Here is a 20,592-nt window from a genome sequence, read left to right on the forward strand (position 1 = left end):
TATTTATTGTCAAACTCTTCTGTAAGGGTTTGCACCATTTTTCATTTCCTTGAATAAAGTATGAAAGGGCCTTACCACAGCTTCAAACAAAGATTATGTTGTCAAACATCTGAGAATAGATTTAATTGGGATTCCTCTTATTCTGATGGAGGTTAAACTTTGTTTCATATGATTAAGTGTCATTTATACTTCTTTCCTACTGAAGTGTCTACTCTTATCTCTAGTCCCTTTTCCTATAGGATTTTGTGCCTCTCAGCTTCGTGATATAAGTTGCAACTATTGTAAACAGTTTTCCATTTTACTTTTTAGTGGCTTATGGTAATTATTTTTGCTATTCAATTTTTTTAAATATGTGCATTATTATATGTATCACTTTTCTTCTTTTTCCTTCTGAATCTTGAGTAATAGTTTGGAAAGAAGCCCCATCCCCAAATTAAAGAGAAATTATTCTATGTTTTTCCAAGTTGTTTTTCTAGGACTTGTATGGCTTTGTTAGACTTTAACATTTAATTCTGTTACATTTGAATTTATTTTTGTGTGTGCTGTGAAGAATGGATCCAATTTTATCTTTTCCATATGGCTGTCAAGTTATTCCAATCTCTTTTATTAGAAACTGCATCATTGCCCATTGATCTGAGATGCTGCCCTTCTCACATACTACAGTTCCAAATGCATTGGATTTCTGGATTTTCTGTTCTACTTCATTGGTCAGTCTGTCTGTTCAAAGCTACCCTCCTGCCCCTTGCCCCGCTCCCCCAACCACATTGCTTTTTATTTTTCAGAATTTTCTTGGTTATTGTCCTTCTATATGAAATTTATAATAATTTTGTGTAGTTTCAGAAAAATTCTCGATGGCATTTTTATTATGATTACATTGTATTTAAATATTTAACTGAGATATAATTGACATTTTTAGACATTGAATTTTACAATCCAAAAACACAGTATATCTCTCCATTTGTTCAAGCCTTTTTTTTTTTTTTTTTTTTTTTTTTGGTCTTCCAGAGTGGTCTATAATTTTCCTCGCATAGATCTCAGACATTTCTAGTCAAGATTATTCCTACGTATTTATTTTCTTTTTGGATCATCATATAAGAGGTCTTCTATCATATATTCTAACTGTTTTGTTTGTATGGATGAAGTATATTGACTTTTGCATGATGATTTTCTAAATTGCTACTTTGCTAAATTCTGTTATTGTTCCAAGTAATACATTTAAATTTTATTTGCATTGAGTTGTGCACAGTAATCTCATGTTTTTAAAAAAGTTTCCTTCATGTTAATAACCATCTTCCACTTGTCATTTTTAACTTTGTGTGTTTGTGCTGTCTCAATTTTTTAAATAAATAATTTTTTCACTGATGTATGATATACAAAAAGGAAATGTCATACGTATGCATCTCAATTAATTTTCACAAAGTGGACATACCTGTAAAGCCCTACCCACATCAAGAAATGGAACGGTACTGGAATATATAACATCCAGAAATCCCATTGTGTCCCTTACCAGTCACTGCAACTTCTCTACTCCTCACGTAGATAACAAGTATCCGACTTCCAAAACTATAGAATCATTTCACCTGTTTGTCAACTGTATATAAATGGAATTATTGATATTACATTTGTGAGATTCTTCCATGTTGCTGCATGTAACAATAGTTCATTTATTTTAATTGCTGAGTAAAATTGTATTTACTAATATGCCACAATTTAATATCTATTCCATTGTTGCTTAACATATATATTGTTTGTGGTGGCAATTAAGAATAATGCTACTATGAATATTCTTATACATGTCTTTTGGTACACATGGAAGCATTTCTGTGTGTTATATACCTATGAGGTGATTTCCTGGGTCATGAATCATGCCCCATGTTCAATTTTGGTAAATACTTCCAAAAACTTTTCCAAAATGGTTGTTCCAATCTATACCACACAAAACAGTATATAAAAATGCCTTTATTATACTTGGCATTATCAGTCTTTCTAAATTTAATTATTCTAGTTTTGGATTTATGTTTCCCTGATGACAAATGAGCATCTTTTCATATGTTTTGTTACCCATTTGGATATGATCATATTTGAAATGCCTGTTCACATCTTTGGCTATGTTTCTATTGGATTGTCTCTTTTTTATTTAAGGAGGTTCTTTATATATATTCTAGATACAAAACCTGTGTCAGATCTAAGAATTGTAAACGTGGACTCCTACTCTGCATCCTGACATTTTAAGCCTCTAAATGAGTCTTTCCATGAGCAGTTCTTAATTTTTATGTAGTCAAGTTTATCATTTTCTCCTTTATGGTTAGTGATTTTTCTTATTCCTGTTTGAGAAGTCTTTGCCTTTTACAAGATCATAAGGGTATTTTTCTACATCATATTCTAAAAGCTTAATTGTTTTACCTTACACATTTAAATCTACAGTCCATCTAGAATTGAATTTTTATATGTTATAATGTGAGAATCCAGATTAATTTTCTTCTGTATGGATATCCAATTGACCTGCCACAATTTGTTCACAATACTGCTCTACTTATGACTCTGTATTGTGACTTTTGCCATAAATCAGGTGTCCATGTCAGCGTCTATTTCTGGCTTCCCTCTTATGTTTCGTTGGTCCATTTGCTAAGCTTGAATTGGTGTCACACTGTCTTAATTAACGTAGCTTGATATCCAGTGGTGTAGGCTCTCCAAATGTATTCTTCAAATCTACTTTGTCTCTTCTTGGTTCTTTACATTTTAAAAAATAAATTTTATAAACTTGTGAATTTCCCCCTCCAAAAAGCCTTGCAGGGATTTTGATTGTTTTTTTTTTTCTTCAAATTAAAGTTTATTGGGGCAACAATTGTTCGTAAAGTTACATAGATTTCAGGTGTACAGTTCTGTATGACATCATCTATAAATCCCATTGTGTGTTCACCACCCAGAGTCAGTTCTCTTTCCATGGGGTTTTGATTGTTGCGTTGAGTCTATCAATTGATTTGGGGAGAATTGACATTTATAACACTGAGTCTTCTAATTTATGAACAAATTATATCTTTCATTTATTCAGGGATTTCACAATTTTTTTCAGTAATATTTTAAAATTCTCTGTGTTGAAGTTGTGTGCATATTTTATTAGATTTATTCTAAGGTATTTAAAGTCAATGCTATTTATTATAAATGTTATTTTTCTAATAGTTTTGTTTATTTATAAAAATACAATTGATTTTTGTAAATTAATTAGCTATTGAAACCTTGATAAATTCAATTATTAAGTAGAATAATTTATTTTTAAATTATTTTGGACTTTTCCATGCACAATCATGCCATTTATACACAATGACAGTGTTTTTGCACTGGCTAGGACCTCCAGTACCATGTTGAATACAAGTGGTGATAATGTGTATCTTAGCTTCATTTCTGTCTCAGAGGAAAATTTTAGTACTACAACATTAAATATTAGGTTTGCAGTAGGACTTTTTTTTTTACACTTTTTATCAGATTAAGGAAGTTTTTTTACTATTCCTAGTTTTCTAGTCCTAGTTTCTGTTCTTTGTTTTTTTGATGATCACGTCATGAATTTTATCAAAATCTTTTTCTGTAACTATAGGATGATCATATAATTTTCATTCTAATTTTTAATGTGGTGAATTACATTAATTGATTTCTTTTAATTGAGGTATAATTTTAATTGATGTATTTTAATTGAAGTATAATAATTTACATACATTATAATGCACACATTTTAAGTGTACTCCTTGATTAATTTTTGCATATGCATATACCCAAGAAACTATCATTTAGATCAAGATTTAGACTATCTTCATCTACCAGAAAGTTCCTTTGTTCCCATTCTCAGTCAATACTCAGTAACCATTATTCTAATCTTTATCATCATGGATAAGTCATACAATACGTACTTTCAGTGTTTGGCTTCTTCCATTCTATATAATGTTTTTAACTCAAGTGTTATTTAACAACACGTTTTTAATTTCCAAGTGGAAGGTGCTGTTTAGTTTTTGATTTTATTGTTAATTTTAGTTTTATTTCATTTTAATCAAAGAGTGTTTCTTCTTAGAATGCACTGAGGTTTTCTTTGTGGTCCATGTATAAGAATATAATTTTAAAAAATAAAACAGAGATTTATTCTAAGAGTTTCATCTTAGAAGAAAGCCCAGATATTTGGAGAATCTCTTTAATCATTACAATATTCCTTTGAGGTAGGTGAGTAGAGCAGGTAAATATGCTCTGATCACCTCTTTCAGTATTGTAATTGTATTCTATTGCTACTTTGGAAATCCAGTTTAAATGTTTTAATTTTAATATTTACTGAAGTTTTTGCTTACTGGGTTGTTGTTGTATAGTGGCGGGGTCAAAGGCTTTCAAAGTCCAACTCTGCCCTTAACTAGTTCTAACATTTAGTTGCTTAGAATTACTTATGTTGGTTTCCTTATCTGTAAAATAGAAATAATAGTAGCCATTTAGTATTGTTTTTGTGATGACTGAATGAGATAACTTATGTAAAGCATCTGGTAAGTGGAATAGGTAGGCATTTAACAGATAGCAGGTGTGGCTATGATTGTTATTAGCTTTAAAATAAGGTTTGTCCACATGCTGTTCTCACCAACACGCGAGAAAATGACAGCTAGGTCTAGACTGACAGACAGGAAATAAGCCTGGATTGAGAGGAGCAAACATTCACTAATCAAGCCTTATTTCTCTGAATTGACATATTATCCCTATTCATATCCACATGCTCTAGAAAAAACATCACGGTAAAGTATAGCAGTCCCTTAATCATTTGTGTGAATTATAATGTGGAAGATTCTTTCCAACATCAAGAAGGATCAAGGGCAAGTTTAATCACCAAGAGAGAAAAGGGCTTTATTAGAAGACAGGGAAGAAGGACAGGACATGGAAATGACAAACCAAGATGATAAACTTCACTTTCTTCATTATTTGGCCCAGAAACAGGCCTTACTAAGGATCATTAGTTGAAGCTACTGATCAGTTTTCCTCCACAAAGAGCACTGTCAAGGGCTCCCAGAGCACTGTCAAGTGCTTCTGCCTCTGGATTTCACATTCTTTTCTGCAGCAGTCTAAAATTATACCTTTCCTTCACCTGTGTGGTACTTTTAGTTTGTCCTTTTGGCTTGTCGCCAAATTCTTGTGCTCAGACAGTCTCATTCATGACTATCTTCCAGTCTGAGAAGAATGAAGACTTGGGAGGAGGAGGGGACAGTGCCCGGCGGAAAGGATCTGTAGCTGAGCCACAGGGAAACTCCGACCTGTGACATTCTGGTACTTCTGAAGGTTACAGGGATCAAGCTGCTTGCAGTCAGTTGTGAAGTGAAGGCTTTCCTCTCTCCTATTGTGGTAGCAGTGGGAATGACTGGTTGTGATAATAACAGCGTACTCCAGGCCTGACTGATGCAGTGACAGCTCCAGGCTTACAGGAAACCCACTGCCAAGGCATAAGACCTCACTGGTACTGTTGACAACCTCTTTTTCTACTTGACTCATATTGCAATCACCTGAGAAGCATGTTGTCCAAAATTTCAAAAGAGAGTCAAGCAGAATTAATGGACCTAGAGGTAGCACTGAGTGGGCATTATTTGACAGGTAACAAAAATTCAGACAAAAAAACAAACAAACAAAAGGTCAACCAGAAGGGGTGTAGGGTGTGGTTGTTGAGAAACATGCTTATCACATTCAAGTCCTAACAGGTTCAGCTGGTTTTGTATGGCGATGTTGCCACTTACTGTCTCATAACAAAATAATCACTGGGTAAATCTGCATGTAGTTAACTCACCCACTGGTTGGTGCTCAGCCATGATATACCCATCTTTATTGGGTTTTAAACTTTCTCCCCCCAAATCCTAACTTTCTCATAAAAGTGACTTCAAAGCACAGGTTTTATGTGTACCCGTGCTTATGTTTTTGTTCAGCCATTTTTCATGTCAATTTTTGAATATACTTATAAAATAAAATGAGTTAGTTGACTTTTCAAAATTTGTGGCATTTGAGGAATGACTGTATATTATCGTTTTAACTTGTAACCTTTAATTTTCATTGCCAGTTGAACACTGATGTAATGAGTGCAGAAATCAACATAAAGGGTTGGAAAATAGAAGTGAGATAGCGATGTCACTTAACGTGAGCTCAGCTGGATCTGGACTCTGTTGAAGACCCAGAAATCATGCTTGTGCATCAGCCCCAGGAGAAAGGTCTGGAGGGAGGATCAACCCTGGAGGGAAGACCTCATACCAACTCAAGGGCACACAAGAGTCCTACAAATCAGAATGCCTATTTTATGAATTCAGTGAGAAATGTAACCAAATATTCGGGTTGACATAAAATTCTCTTCGTATAGTCAAAGTGTATGAGAAGCCAAATCATAATCAGAGGCCAGCTTTTGGATTTAACCAGAAATTATCCTCAGGAATCAGAAATAGTCAAAACCTAGGTGAATGGTATATTCCCTTCCTATAGACAGATCCACTTGGGAAATAGGAGATTGCTTGATGAACAGAGTCAGGAGTTTTATATTAGTGGAGTTTTATATTAACAAAATGTTTAAAAGAAGTAGAAAAAACAGCTTCAAGTATCTATCCAATACAAACAATAATCTTGCTAATTGCTTTGACCTTTGATTTATAGCCAAACCAGGCACCAGAAATATTCTCAGACTCTAGAGTTAAGACTTCCTCGTCCAATGACAGCACATTGGTAGACAGTTTCTAGAGCCTTCTTTTTCCCCCAAATGGCTGAAACACCCCCCTCTTCCTCTCCATTTCAATATACACACCCACTTCTTTTTTTTAATTAAAGTTTATTGGGGTGACAATGGTTAGTAAAGTTACACAGGTTTCAGGTGTACAATTCTGTAATACATCATCTACATATCCCATTGTGTGTTCACCACCCAGAGTCAGTTCTCTTTCCATCACCATATATTTGATCCCTTTTATCCTCATCTACCACCCTGCTCCCCCCTTACCCTCTGGTAACTACTAAACTATTGTCTATGAGTTTTTGTTTCTTTCTTTGTTTTTATCCTTCTGTGATTCTAACATACTAAGTTGAATATTTAATTTATCTATTTTCAGCCTTTCTTCCTTTCTAATGAGAATTTAAATAATAAATTTGCTTTCAAGTGCCACATTAGCTATGTCTCATAAGTTTTGGTTGATAGGCCAAATTAAAAAGCAATGAAATTGCTACCAATCAAAATTTATGAGATATGGCTAAATTGGCACTTGGAAAATTACTAAATGTATATTTAAAATTTATCTTTTGTTATTGATTTTTAAAAATTTCATTGTTTTCAGAAAGTGTATTTTATATAATATGGATTTCAAAAATATGTTGAATATTGCTTTATGGTCTAGATTAGAATACAGGCAACTTTAAAAAATGTTACGTGTCTGCTAAAAGAGTATGTATCCTCCAGTTTCAGGTGTATTACTCTATAGCCTTATTTTGATAATTCAAATATCTGATGACTCTCACTGATGCAAGCTTATTTCCTCATGCATTTGTGCTTTTCACTTTACTTGACAGCATTCTTTCAGGCCTGGTTTTATAATTGACTCCTTTTCTGCCAGGTGTTTGGAGTAGTTATCAACTCAGGAACTCTTTAACTGCATTTTCATCTGGGAAGGTCTGTGTGGCTGCACAGGTGGTAAAAATTCCAGCCCCAAAGTTACATGAGAGCAGCCTGAGGTGGCTGGGACTATTCAGAGGGCCATAGTTTCTTCTCTTCCAAGAGCCAAAGCCATGATCAGTATGTATATTCAACATCTCTTTCTGTGGGGCGCATGGTTTCTTTAGTTTACTGACTGAAGGGGTCACCTTTATGCATTTTCATTGTTGGAGAGGGCATTACTTTGAATTCTTATGTTGGAGAAGTCTGAGGTCCCTGTCTTGGTCTAAGTTTTTAGAACTTCTTTCCTCTCTACCTTAATAGAATTGGGTTACAATATCTCAGTTTGTTATGGGTACTATTAGTCAGATTAGGTTAAGTGATGTTGCAATAGTAAATCAACTCTGAATGCTTTACATGTTATTTCTTGCTCATACTGCCTAACTTGAGCAGATTAGTGAAGAGTTCTGCTCTGTTGAATCACCTAGGAACCTAGTCTGATATAGGTTTCTCCATCTCGGCTTGTGACTAGGCATTTGCTAAAGCAAAAGAATGGAAGAGAGAGGACCACACAGAGTATTTCACTGCTTCAGCTCTGTAGTGATTCATATCACTTCTGCACACATTTTATAGATAATTAGTAGGCACACAAACCTGATTATCTTCAAGTGGACTGGGAAGTATAGTTTTCTGGGCATGCAGGAAGGAGGAAAATAAAATAGGATTTGGTGATCATATACCATTGTCTCTGGGATATCCACTACCTGTTACCTAATGTTCTGAGCATTCCTAAGTCCTTGAGTTATCAGCTTCAGTTTGCAAACGATAATTAACCTCCTATTCCTAAGTTCTTCAAAGATATTATATGTGATTTTACATTTATATAATGATAAATCAGGCTTTAAAAAATAATTTGAAAGCTTCAAATCCATAATGTATACTCCGAGATACTGCAAAGCTGACTGGACTCAATTTGATTTTAAGACCAATCAACAAAAAAATACATATATATGTGTGTATATATATATATATATATATATATATATATATATATGGTGGTAGCCCCATAAAGGTGAACATGAAAAGTGTATCTCTAGGCATTTCACTTTTCAGTAGAGCTGGGTGCTTCCTTGTAAGATTTGTCAGTCTGGGTCCAGAACTCAGAAGCTTAAGCACACTACCATATTGCTTAGGAAAGTTTTTAAACATACAAATCTTATGTACGTTTTGGCTATGTAGGACTCCTTCACATATGGAAACATCATTTCTTCTTTAAAACTTATTTAAGTAGCACAAGGTATTGGACTACACAGGGACATCCATAGAAGACTTATAAAACTTTATATACAACTGTGATTGGGACAAAGTTCACTTACATCCGTTCTGTTGGCTCACGACTATCTGCTCTCTTGTTTTAGACAGTTACCTGACTTCTTTAACAATGTAGTTGTGTTCTTTTGTTTTTCCAGCAGAGTTGTAGCAAGGCCCATTGTCTCTTTTCCTCAACTGCAGGTGAGTTGCTAGAGGGACTAAAAATGGAACAGCCAATTCTCTTTAACTCTCTGATGTATGTGTGAATTTTAATAAGTACTTTCTGAAGTTAGGCTCCAACTGTCAAGTAGAAATATAATAATAGCAGGCAAGAGAATAATACTAAAGGCAAATACTTGCTGGAGAGATTCTCCTAATTGATGCTTACTCCTTATTCCTTTAAGGCTAATCTGGAAGTGGGATTGGAGGGATAACTCATCATGTCTTTCGTCCTTCTTGAGCTGGAGAGAAATACTTTTATTGACTCAGTGGCTGTCATGAGCCAGAGAGGCCCACGATGTAGGGTGAAGCCTTTGCAGACTTAATTAAGAATGTTTTGACTATATTTCCTCCCAGCCTTAAATTCATGATGCAAACATTTTATCATGTTTGAAAATGGAGTGAGACTACTCTTCCCCTTCTCATTTTGGCACTTGGGTTCTCATGATGGGTATATGTGGGCAGGGGGGATGGGGGAGAACCTGAGCTTTGGAGGCAGATGAAACCTGATTTTACTTATAAGATGTGTGACTCTCGGCACATTACTTATTTCTTTATTTTGTAACCTGGGATTCATAATACATTCTGGGTTGTTGTGAAGATGAGTGATACATGACATATAAAAGATATTCAGTAAATAGTAGCTATTGTTATTCACTGTAATGCTTAAGCAGTATTAGGAACTCTACATTACATTCAATTTATGTGGGCATCCTAAATTTTACTTTTGCTTGGACCATATTTCCAGAATGTTAACAGATTACCTGGGAAATGGCTCTCCTTTAGGAGGATGAGACTGTCAAGTTTGAAGAGGCATATAAGAAATATCACAGCAGGAGCAAATATTCAAAAATAGGGTAATGCAAACATATTACCCCAAATAAACTGTGTTTATACCCCATTAGCATCCTGTGTGCCAATATGTCTTTGAAGTCATTTCATTTTTCAGTGTGTCGTTTTCTTTATCTGTAAAATGAGAGTGTTAGCTAATCTCCAAATTCTCTTCTAGCTCAAACCTCCTGTTAGTTTACTGATGAGGTGAGAGATGGCATAATTTAGATTCTCTTTTTAGGAACTATGGGTTTCAATTATGAAATTGCTCCCTAAGAAGCAACTTACTTTCTAGTATCTGTTCTAGGAGGTAGAGGAAGGCTGTAAGTTTCAAGAACAGAGTATTTCTATCTTAACTGCAAAACTTTGTTGTACAACAAAAGAACAAATTACCTGCAAATTAGAGGAATTAATTGGACTACAAGACACCTATGAACTCAGAATATCTGAAGCTAGGAAAACAGACTGGCTTCAGAGACACAGCACATGACCATTTCCTATGGCTCCTCCATTTCTGTTTTAAGACAAAACCACTGAACACATACATTTATTCCTTGAAAAATATTTTTCACACTGCTTGGGCATAACCTGGGCACAGAGCGGCAACAAACATTCCCCACCCACACAAATTGACCAGTGTGACATCATTCACGCTATAACAAACCTTGCATTTAGAATGCCAGAGAGATATTAGTAATGTAATGTAAATGTTTCGAATGTGGTACTATATAAATCTGACTTTTAATACTTTAATAAGTAGGAAATAAGAACAGCAATTTCAGGTTTCTGAGACTGCTTGTTCATCTATATTTCCTCAGCACCTTTCATGGGTAAGAGGATATTTAAATATTGAAGAGAATATTTAGTATTTGTGCCAGGGATTTTTAAATTGAATTATTTTTGAGTTAGCAGAGCTCTTTCTCAAGTGTTTTACTAATTTTTCTCAAGTCATTACTTTTATATTGATTATTTCATTTAATCTTTAAAAAAATAAAATCCCATGAGTTATTTTGAAAACTAGGAATAATTCTTCACCTGGGATGCGGTAGTGAATTAAAAGCCCATCTACCCTGTGAGACCAGTCATTTCTCTCTAGCTCCAACTATCAAATATTCCTAAAGAATATGTGCTTTGGAACAAGACAAATTGTTGCTTCCGAGCTGTGTAAGTTGGAAACTTAACCGTTACTTAACCAGTCAACCTCAGTTTCCTTGCCTGTTAATGTCTTTGCTTTTGTTGTTGTTGTTGTTTTCATTTTAATCAATATTAGACAGAATGTGTATAAAACCTCTAGCACAATGCCTGGCACATAGGGGAGCTATTATTATTGTCATTATAAATCTGTTTTCCCCTCCGGTAAGATAGGACATTTTCCGCTGGAAAATCAAGACGTGGTACTCCTCACTTTACTAAATTGAGGCAATATCCCTTTTTTGGCCTGAGAAGAAGATGTGGGATTTCCGAATTATCACATGAAATGAAAAATGCTAAGCCCTTTACCCAAGGGCAATCCCCTGAGTTTCTGAGCATCTACTCAACCTGACCTACTGGAATAAAGAAAGGAGAGGACAAGTTCCCCATGCAGAGCTGACTGATTCATGTGCAAACGCCCTCTCTGATTCATACAAGGGAGGAAATCATACTGTCCTTTTCAGAAGCCAGCCTCATTTGGCAGAGACTCTGGGGGCTCCGAGAGTTTGGCTGTGTTCTGAATGGTTGGTGATGACCAAATTGGTGAGGAATATAGCTGAGCAGCAGGGCTGATGCCTCACGGAGGTACTGCGGGTAATTAGAGATTCATTACAATCCCATAGTTTGTATCATGGCTCAGGGTCAACATAGGGTCACTGCACATGGCAAACTTAGGGAGCTGTGTCTGGAAGGATGACGCCAGATCGGAGAGGCTGAGAGAGTGAAGCAGACAGGATCGAGGAACCAGGGGGGCTGGGGCACAGATACACAGCCAGGGACCGGCAACAGCCCGGATGTGGGGCAGTGGGCCCTGAGGACCTGGGGAGGGGAGCAAAACACAGGCAGCTGAACTGGCTTCTCTACCGCCATCCCTGCCATCTCCAATTAACCTTCTAGGCTAAGGGTTCCCAGAGGCTGGCATGTCAGGGGCCAGTGCGATTTCAAAAATAATTGGGGCCTGACATGGGGTAGCCAACTTTTTATTTTGCAGAGTAAGGACATTGAAAACAAACAAAACCGTTGCCATCCACTATCATCATCATTTCAGAAGAGAAAGGGGATTTTTACACTAAATAATGTAGGAAGGACATAATCTCAGGATAAATGATGGTCACGTAAATTTAATTAATTTAGTTCACCAACTTGCAGTTATTTTTCTCATTACCATGAAGACTTATGAAAACTCTCTTGCAGACTAGCTTTAGGTTTCCCTCCAGATTTTCCATAAAGGCAAGACCCAGGGAACAGTTTTGTTAAGAATATTCATGGAGAGAAAAATAACACTACAGACTTCATAAACCCGATGAACTTTGTGAAGAAAAACTTTTTTGAAGATTTCTTCATGAAGAACTTTGTGAAGAAAAATGCTTTCCATTCTTTCTCTATGCATTCTTTTCACTCTGCATTTAAGACGAAAAGGAAAGAAAAGAAATGAAAAGCTTATCTGTTAAATCATTTCATTAGGATGGCATCTAAAGTTCTGTTATAAAAATGTTCCAGTGGATTTAAATAGGATTTTTGACCATGTATTTCTTCTTGGTGACATAGTAGTAACTTATACCTGTAGAGTTCTTTCATTTGTAAAGGGCTTTCACATTTATAATCTTATTTGATTCTCTAACAAACCCTGTAGGCAGTTATTACTATTATTATTATTGTTGTAATTATTATTATATTACCCATTTTATGGATGAGGAAACTGAGGGAAAGATTTGCTTAAGTTTGCACATTTGATAAATTGTGGAACTAGGACTCAAATCTAGTTTGAGTCCTCAAATCCTCTGGTTCTAAATTCTGTGTTTCTCTATTTCATGCAACAGAAAAAGTTACCTTGACATTTTGCCATGTTCAATCTATTTTATTTTCTGGACTAAGATTATCACGCTTTAGGAAACTCTTATAAAGAACCAAAAATTCAATCAGGATAGACCTGAAATTAAAAGTGATGTTCCCAGTCCCAGGATACTCTAATTATGAACAGTGGATCACCTCAAACAGGCGCATTTTATTATCCCAAGAGGACTACCCTATTACACAAAAGAGAAAAGCTGAAAGCATTTCATTAACAAAACAATAAAGAAATGTCAGTGCCTCACCTATAGCTGATTTTGTGTTTGTACTTTTAGATTTGTTTTCCTTTAAAGAACAGTTTTGTACCTCTTTCTGCTCCATCAAATGATCTAATTTAATTTGATGCTAATTTGTACACATTCAGAGCTGGAAGATGTCTCCTTGCTCTAAAGTAGTCCATCCAAAGGATGGTGGATGGGAGGCTGTGGGGCAACGGGAATGCAGTTTGGGTGAGGGACAGCTGGGATGTGTTCCCTTGTATGTGTCCAGCCAGACTGCAGGTGGCTTCTGCACCGGTACAAGCTGAGGGAAATGATGGACGTGCACTGGCCCTGCCTAAGCTTCCCTCCACCCGTGTCTGGGTCTCCCCTGCGTCTCTGCCTTAATACTTGTCTAGCAGAAGTTGTGCTTCTTGAATTTTGGGCCTGCTCTCAAGTTTATTTCCACTCCAATACTAATGCACAGCAATTAATATAAAAGGAGGAATTCATTTTTCAGAGACAGAAGGTCTTTGACCTTCCAGATTAAAATCAGGGATTCTCTTGTCTATATCCCTTTGAAACAGTGAAGGGCTTTGTGTTTCGCTTTTGCAGAATGGGTAGACCAGACTTCTAGGTAGGTTGGAACTAATAGCTTTTTAAATTCTAAAATTCTTTGAAATAGAAAGGAATTGTGTAATTTACAGGTTTTATACATTAATATGGAAGTGTGTCTCATTTGCCTGATTAATGGAGCCAAGAGATGATCCTAATTAGTTCCTAACCCTAAGATTAAAAAAAATTATTTTTCTAAATTAAAATAAGGTCTGTATCTGAGTTAATAAAATTGCACTAAGGTTAATTTCTTGGTTTTGAAACTGTACTATGGTTATGTCTAATGTAATCATGGGTGGAAGCTGAGTGAAGATTACATGGAAACTGTACATTTTAGCAACTTCTTCAGCCTTAAACTATTCCAAAATTAAAGTCATTAAAAAATTAAAAACAACTCTTCATACAGCTTTTGCCCAGAAAGCTAAGAAGTCTCCAAGCCAAAAACATTAGTGGAAAGATGATGTATCATGTATCCATATCCTTAGAATGAGGATTTTTTTTTTGCCTAGATAGTTCAAAACAATAATTTCTTTGCTTGGTACTTACCATATGTTTCATGAATAGCTGATTATCTCTCTCATGTATTAGTGGCCAAAGGAACTCCACTTAGAATTAATATAAGTTACCTTTCTATTTGAGAAAATTCTGTAAGAGTGGCTTTTGGGAATTTATAATAGTTACCATCCATTGTGGAAGTCACTTATCCCATGGTGATGGGCTTCATATCCCTTATCTCATTTAATCCTCACAATAACCATGGGGATAGTTATTATTGTTCCATTTTTACAGATAAGAGGTTGAGACACACAAAAATTGAGTAGCTTATTCAAAGCCATCCAGCTAAAAGGGACAGACTCTCTCCAACAAGTTCTTGAAATTCCTGTGTCACCACCAAAGTTTGTCACCTCCTGGATTTTGACAAGAAAGTGTATATTTTCTAATTCGTTACACTATTCTTTGACATATAGCCTGTTTTGCTATTACAGGTTTACTGTAAATTCATCATTCAATTATTCATTGATTGACTCATTCATTCAACAAACATTTATGGAGTGCCTAAAATGTTTCAGGCATATAGGCTGCAGGAAAAACAGAAATACAGAATAATGCTCTGTCTTCACGGAGGTAAACAAGTAGATATGTAAATATTAAAAAAAGAAAAAAGTAGCAGTAATCGTATTGAAGAAAAGTAAGGAGAGCAAGCATACTTTCCAAAGGAATCAAATGGAGGACGCAGTGGGAGTGAGGTGGGGGATAAGGCTATTAGTTAAGATGAGGGGAGGGGTCTGGAGAAAGCCTTTCTGAGGAGATACCAGATGAGCAGAGACCTAATGAAATGAGGGGAAATGTCCCGAGGGAAGAGGAACGGCAAATACACAGGCCCTGAGGAGGAAGGGAGGTTCGGATAACCGGTGGGGCTGGTCCTCAGTGAGCCAGAAGAGTGGGAGGAGACACGGTGGGAGAAGTAGGCAGCCTAGCTCACCACAGGGTTTTGTAGCTTGTGGGAAAGTATTTGGGTTTTGTTGTGTGATAGGAAGCTACTAAAAAAAGACACCGTCAAATTTACCTTTGAAAGGCAACACTCAGGCTTTTGCCTGGAGAGGTGTGTATAAGAGAGCCAGGGTAGAATCAAGGGGACCAGTGGGGACCAGTCGGGATCTTGGTAGCTTAAGTGAGGGTAGCACTTTCCTTCCACCCTGGCTCTCTAAGAACTATGACTTCCTGACAATAAACTCTAATATTGAATGTCTTTTGGCTTAACAATGCAGGGATCCCAACCTGCCAAAGCTGTGGGCACAGAACAAATAACACATTTTGTATTCTGAGTGTCTCTGGGAAAGGACAGGCAGAAGGGAACAAAGGGTGTGTATATTTTGCCATTGTCTCTAAAAATGGATAATGGTCATTCACCTCCCAGAGTACTTATTTCTGCCCCACTAATTTTTACATGATCACAGGTGGCCTTTCTCTGCAACTTCCTTTAAGGATATATGTCTTCTTTCTAAGAATACTGGAAGTTCCTAAGGGCAGATAACTGTATTGATACGCATACAGCTCTTGTGCTCAATGACTAGAAATGTAGCATAACATAGAGAATGTTAAGAATGTGTACTTTTAAAATGAATTAATATTTAGGTAATTGAATGGGTCCACCTGAAGTATGGCATTTATTTATTAAAGTTGAGGCTTAGAAAATTCCTTGGTTTTGTTGGATGTCTCCTTGCTCAAATGCATACTTTCCAAAGGACATTCTTCAGACTATTATTCCACAGGATGTTAATAGATTGTATTTGAAAACAGGGTTTTGTGGTCAGGTTTTGGGGTATCTGTGCGTTAAATGGAATTACATAAATTTCTTCACCGTAGGACTTCTCAGTGGTTTTAGTATGCTAATGTCTATTGTGAATATCCAAGGAGTGACATCATTTGTAGTCTTTCACTAACTTATTTGGCCATGGAACTCTTTTTTCATGAAACTATTTTCCAGAGACTAGAGTTGTGAATGTTCATACTTTGCAAAAGATTTCAATGGAAATCATAATAGATAATAAAGTGGGTAGGCTTTTCTTCTGACTGTTATAAAAAACCAAAGACAGTTGCAAGGAAGAATAATTAGCAAAGGCTTGATTGTCTTTTTCCAAACTGATCATCAGAAAGACAGTATTTAAACATACTTCCTGCTCTAATCTTAGCAAAATGCTGACTGTGCTTATCATCCTGGTATAAAATACAGAATTCACTCAATTCGGTTTTATATTAGAATCTATTATTAAATGGTCAATTAATTTGTTGGAATCTTTAAAAAGGGTTCATTTACCAATCATTTCTTTCAACAATGAAATTTAACTACAACCTGTACCAGTTTGTTGCTGGATATGATTTCTGCAGACCCACAGTTGTGGTCACTGCAGTACTTTATTTTTTCACAATTTCACCTGGGCCTGGAAATACGGAATCTGATCCAGTTCTGCTTGCCTTCCATGATCATGTGACCAGGAAGCAGCTGTAAGCAGACTACACCATCAAGAAATGGCTACAGTGGTCTGGGCGGGGTCTCTTGAAATTAATCCATGAGTATCATCCTGAGCATAATGAGACATTCAGACCTACAGCAGTTATGAGAATGGTCTGGTTAAGGAGCCAAAAGCAACAAAAACAGAACAATTAGAGACTAATTAGGTGCTACACCGAGTCGTACTGACTATATATTATAACTGAAATATTTTAGTGGTTCTAATTGAGAGAGCTGGTGCTCACCTTTCTTCCATTCGCATCTATCAGAAGCAGGTTGATAATATCTACTGGATAACAGGTATGTTGAAAAAGACTATATATTGAAAGAATTCAAGAAACCCTATGAAAAATGATATTGTACTCCAGGAAGCCAAGAGGCCGACAAATTTTACATCACAGTGAATTTTCTATGACAGATATAAAATCTTACTCCCTAGGCAGCCCTCTACTAAGATAAGATCTTAATAGTTGTGGTTCATTGCTTGGCCTTTGTTCAGTTAATTTTAATGTATGTTTTCTGGGAGAGGATTAACTGAGATAATTGCTGTTTAACTTTATATCAGTAGCTTATAGCTCATAATATATTAGTAATGTATTCTGATAAGGTTTTTTTCTTTCAGTGCAAGCAGTTTTATAGCTCTTGGGCAATGAAATTTATTTGTGGCACAAGGTGCTCTTTTAAGAAGCAACAAGCAGTTGATATTTCTCCATTTTAGAAAGAGAGAAACCAATATGCCAAGGAAGAGAGATTGTGGAAGCTCTTCTAAATAGATCCCAGACTTTGTGAGCTTTGGTTCAATGCATTATGTTGAATTACAATATACTTGTTATGCCACCATTTTGCAAGACCTAATGTGTCAATGGTATACCCTCCTCTGAGGTGAGTTTCTGAGTTCCCATTGCCTCGGTCGTAGTCCAACCTTCTTAGTGTGGCTTAAAAAGCCTTCTGCCTACGACTTTACACATTGTTAACTTGACCTGGAAAAATCTCCATTCCCTACCTCTCTTGGTGACTGCTTCCTTTTTCTCTAGGCCTTCTCTGGGGCTGTTCCCTGATACCACTCGCACTCCTTACTTTTACCTCCCATTCCTCCCCTATCTGATACACATACACGTGCCCAGACACACGTGGATAAGTACTTCTGCCAGCAATACACTGTTCTTAATGTTTATCTTCTCACCAGTCCCTAAGCTCCTTAAAGCAGATGCCACAACTCTCTTACTCATCGTTGTAGCTCTCTCGCCAAAGTGCCAGGAAAATAGTCGTTCAATTAAAGAATAAATGAATGACTAAAGAGTATCTCTATGATCTTTACCATGTTCATAACTTAGTGATTTTCCTCACAGCTCTGTTATGGGGCTTTTTTATATCTTAGTTAAAAGTTAGTGGTACTAAAATTATTTTTTTAAAATAGTTTATAAGCATCAATTAATATTCCCATAGAGTCAAAGTTCTCATACCTGAAAAGAATGTCGATTCTAAAAGAATTGCTATAAAAGCCAATCATAATAACTATGTATGTTATCAGATGGGTACTAGACTTACTGGGGTGATTACTGCATAAGGTGTATAAATTGCCTTGTCATACACCTAATTGCCTTGTCATACACCTGAAACTAATATTGTATATCAACTATAATTGAAAAATAAATTTTTTTTAAAAAGCCTAAAGTCTTAAGAGTAGCAACATTCTTCCTTACTTTTTATAAGCTCCTTAGAAAAAGTTAGTGTACCTTTCAGGTCTGAGGGACATCGAGTATAACAAGCATGTCCTAGGCATCTGAAGATATGAGTATAACACTGGCCATTTCAGTTAGTCAGCCTAGGGCATGTAGTATTTTGCAATTTTTCTGAGGCATAAAAGTTAATCACATGAGCTTTGCCTTTGAATTGTGAAAATGAATCATTTTAATGTTTTTTTCCATGCATTATTTAATGTAGTAACTCTTAAAAATTAAAAATAAACGTTATTTCTCCAACAATACCCAATGAATGAGATTTAGTGACAATTGAAAAAGTAATAAATTTGTGTAAAGTGTGAAGATATGCACAGAAAATAATTTATGGGACATCCAGGATCATGTAGAAACATTTCCATTTTCTCTAGCCTGGGATTAGGCACTTGTGGGGTATCCCTCATAAAGGTCTCACATGCACATTTGGCAATTTAGCACAGTGTAACTTTCATCCCAGGATAGAAGAGAATTGTTGCCACTGATTATAACACATAGGAACATTTTCCTGTGCTTGAAAAATATATTTAAATATATATTGGCTGGAAATAGCATTAACAACACACTGTTATTTTGTGAAGGACCAGAAAACACTTGAATGTTCTGATAAAATATTTGCCAATTGTTTGTCTATGCTGGGATTGGACTATCTGTTTTTGGTGTATCTGTATCATTATCTAGTTCTTCCTGAATGGGGGAGCTTTTCCCTTCACTCACTGTGCCCCTGCCCCTCCCGTTGTGGAGCTAGCCCCCCTGAACATTGCTCTATCATGGGAAGGGACATACTCTTGCCTTTGGTGATTCAAAAGCAGGGCCAAGTTTGTGAACATGTGACTTGAGCGGTCACACAGAGCCCCCCTCGAAAGGGCCAGCACATGGTTTCATGCTTTCCTGTTACTGTCTTTAAATTCTTAATAATTTTATGTTTGAACGTTTGTTTTCTAAGTTAAGTCCCACGGGGCAATGGAGCATGAGCTTGAGCAAAGGAAATGCACAGAATATGAGTGTCAACATTCCTTTCCTCATTCACATATAGAATGCATGATGCCCCATAAGCACAGAATTCTGGTGAACCCACGATGTGTGGGACTTCATTGAGACCCAAATTGAATACAGAACTTGCTTCTAATGAAGAAACAAAGTAATGGCATTCTCAGAACTGCGAAAGACCAAGGAATCCATTAAATCCTTTCTTACTTGTTTACTTCTTGTATTAGTCACCCACTAATGCTGAAAATGATGATAGAAGGAAAGGGAGAGATAGGGCAACACCTAGTTCAGTCTTTCTTTATTCATCAATAAGCCAAAGGTAGAAATATTGGTAGAATTTGGAGGTATCAAGAAATGAAATAAAAACTATTGAGTTAGTTTTGTGTAATGTTTTGACTGCTCTGATAAGAACAAACTACATATGCATGTATGAGCTATGAGAAATGGATTGTGTAAGTTCAATGATTTTGCATTTGAGTTAAATGTTCTTTTATAAAACTGGCATTGCACAATATAAAGATGAATTATAAAAATCATGCTAATAATTTAAATTTCTAATTTTGTTCTTAGAAGGGCATTAAATAGCAAATAAAAAACACCATGAAAAGTCGAGAAGAAGAAACCACTGAAAATTAAAAAGTGTTGTTTTAATACCTGTAATTGTACATTTTTCTTGCTTTTTAAGCAAGGGGTTCCACGTTTTCATTTGGCTCTGGGTCCTGCAAATCTGCAGCAGCCCTCGTCACTGGGTCTCTGCTGACAGCCACTAAGATGCTGGAGCTTCTGATCCTCACTCTCCTTCCCAGGCCTACTTCTCTAGAGAGAAACCATTGTAAAGGGCCTAGGGACTGCTCATATTTCCAGAACCCATGTGGAGAGAAGAGGGAGAGTTTAGTTCAATCGAGGAGTCCAGGTGTATTCAGTGCAGTGGTTTAAAAATTTCTAAACACTTTGCTACTTAGCAAGTAGTGCTACTAGTCATTATACTGATGCTTTGCAGAAAATTGCTGA

At 36.1% G+C, this 20,592-nt stretch overlaps 1 long non-coding RNA gene across 1 annotated transcript in view; it reads left to right on the forward strand.

Moving 5' to 3' along the window:
• The window catches only part of LOC308506648, a 191,964-nt gene that overhangs the window by 124,992 nt on the left and 46,380 nt on the right, over nt 1–20,592 (forward strand). The window lies entirely within an intron of this gene.

This window comes from Rhinolophus hipposideros (genome assembly GCF_964194185.1).
Source record: "Rhinolophus hipposideros genome assembly, chromosome: 2".
NCBI classification, from domain to species: Eukaryota; Metazoa; Chordata; class Mammalia; order Chiroptera; family Rhinolophidae; genus Rhinolophus; species Rhinolophus hipposideros.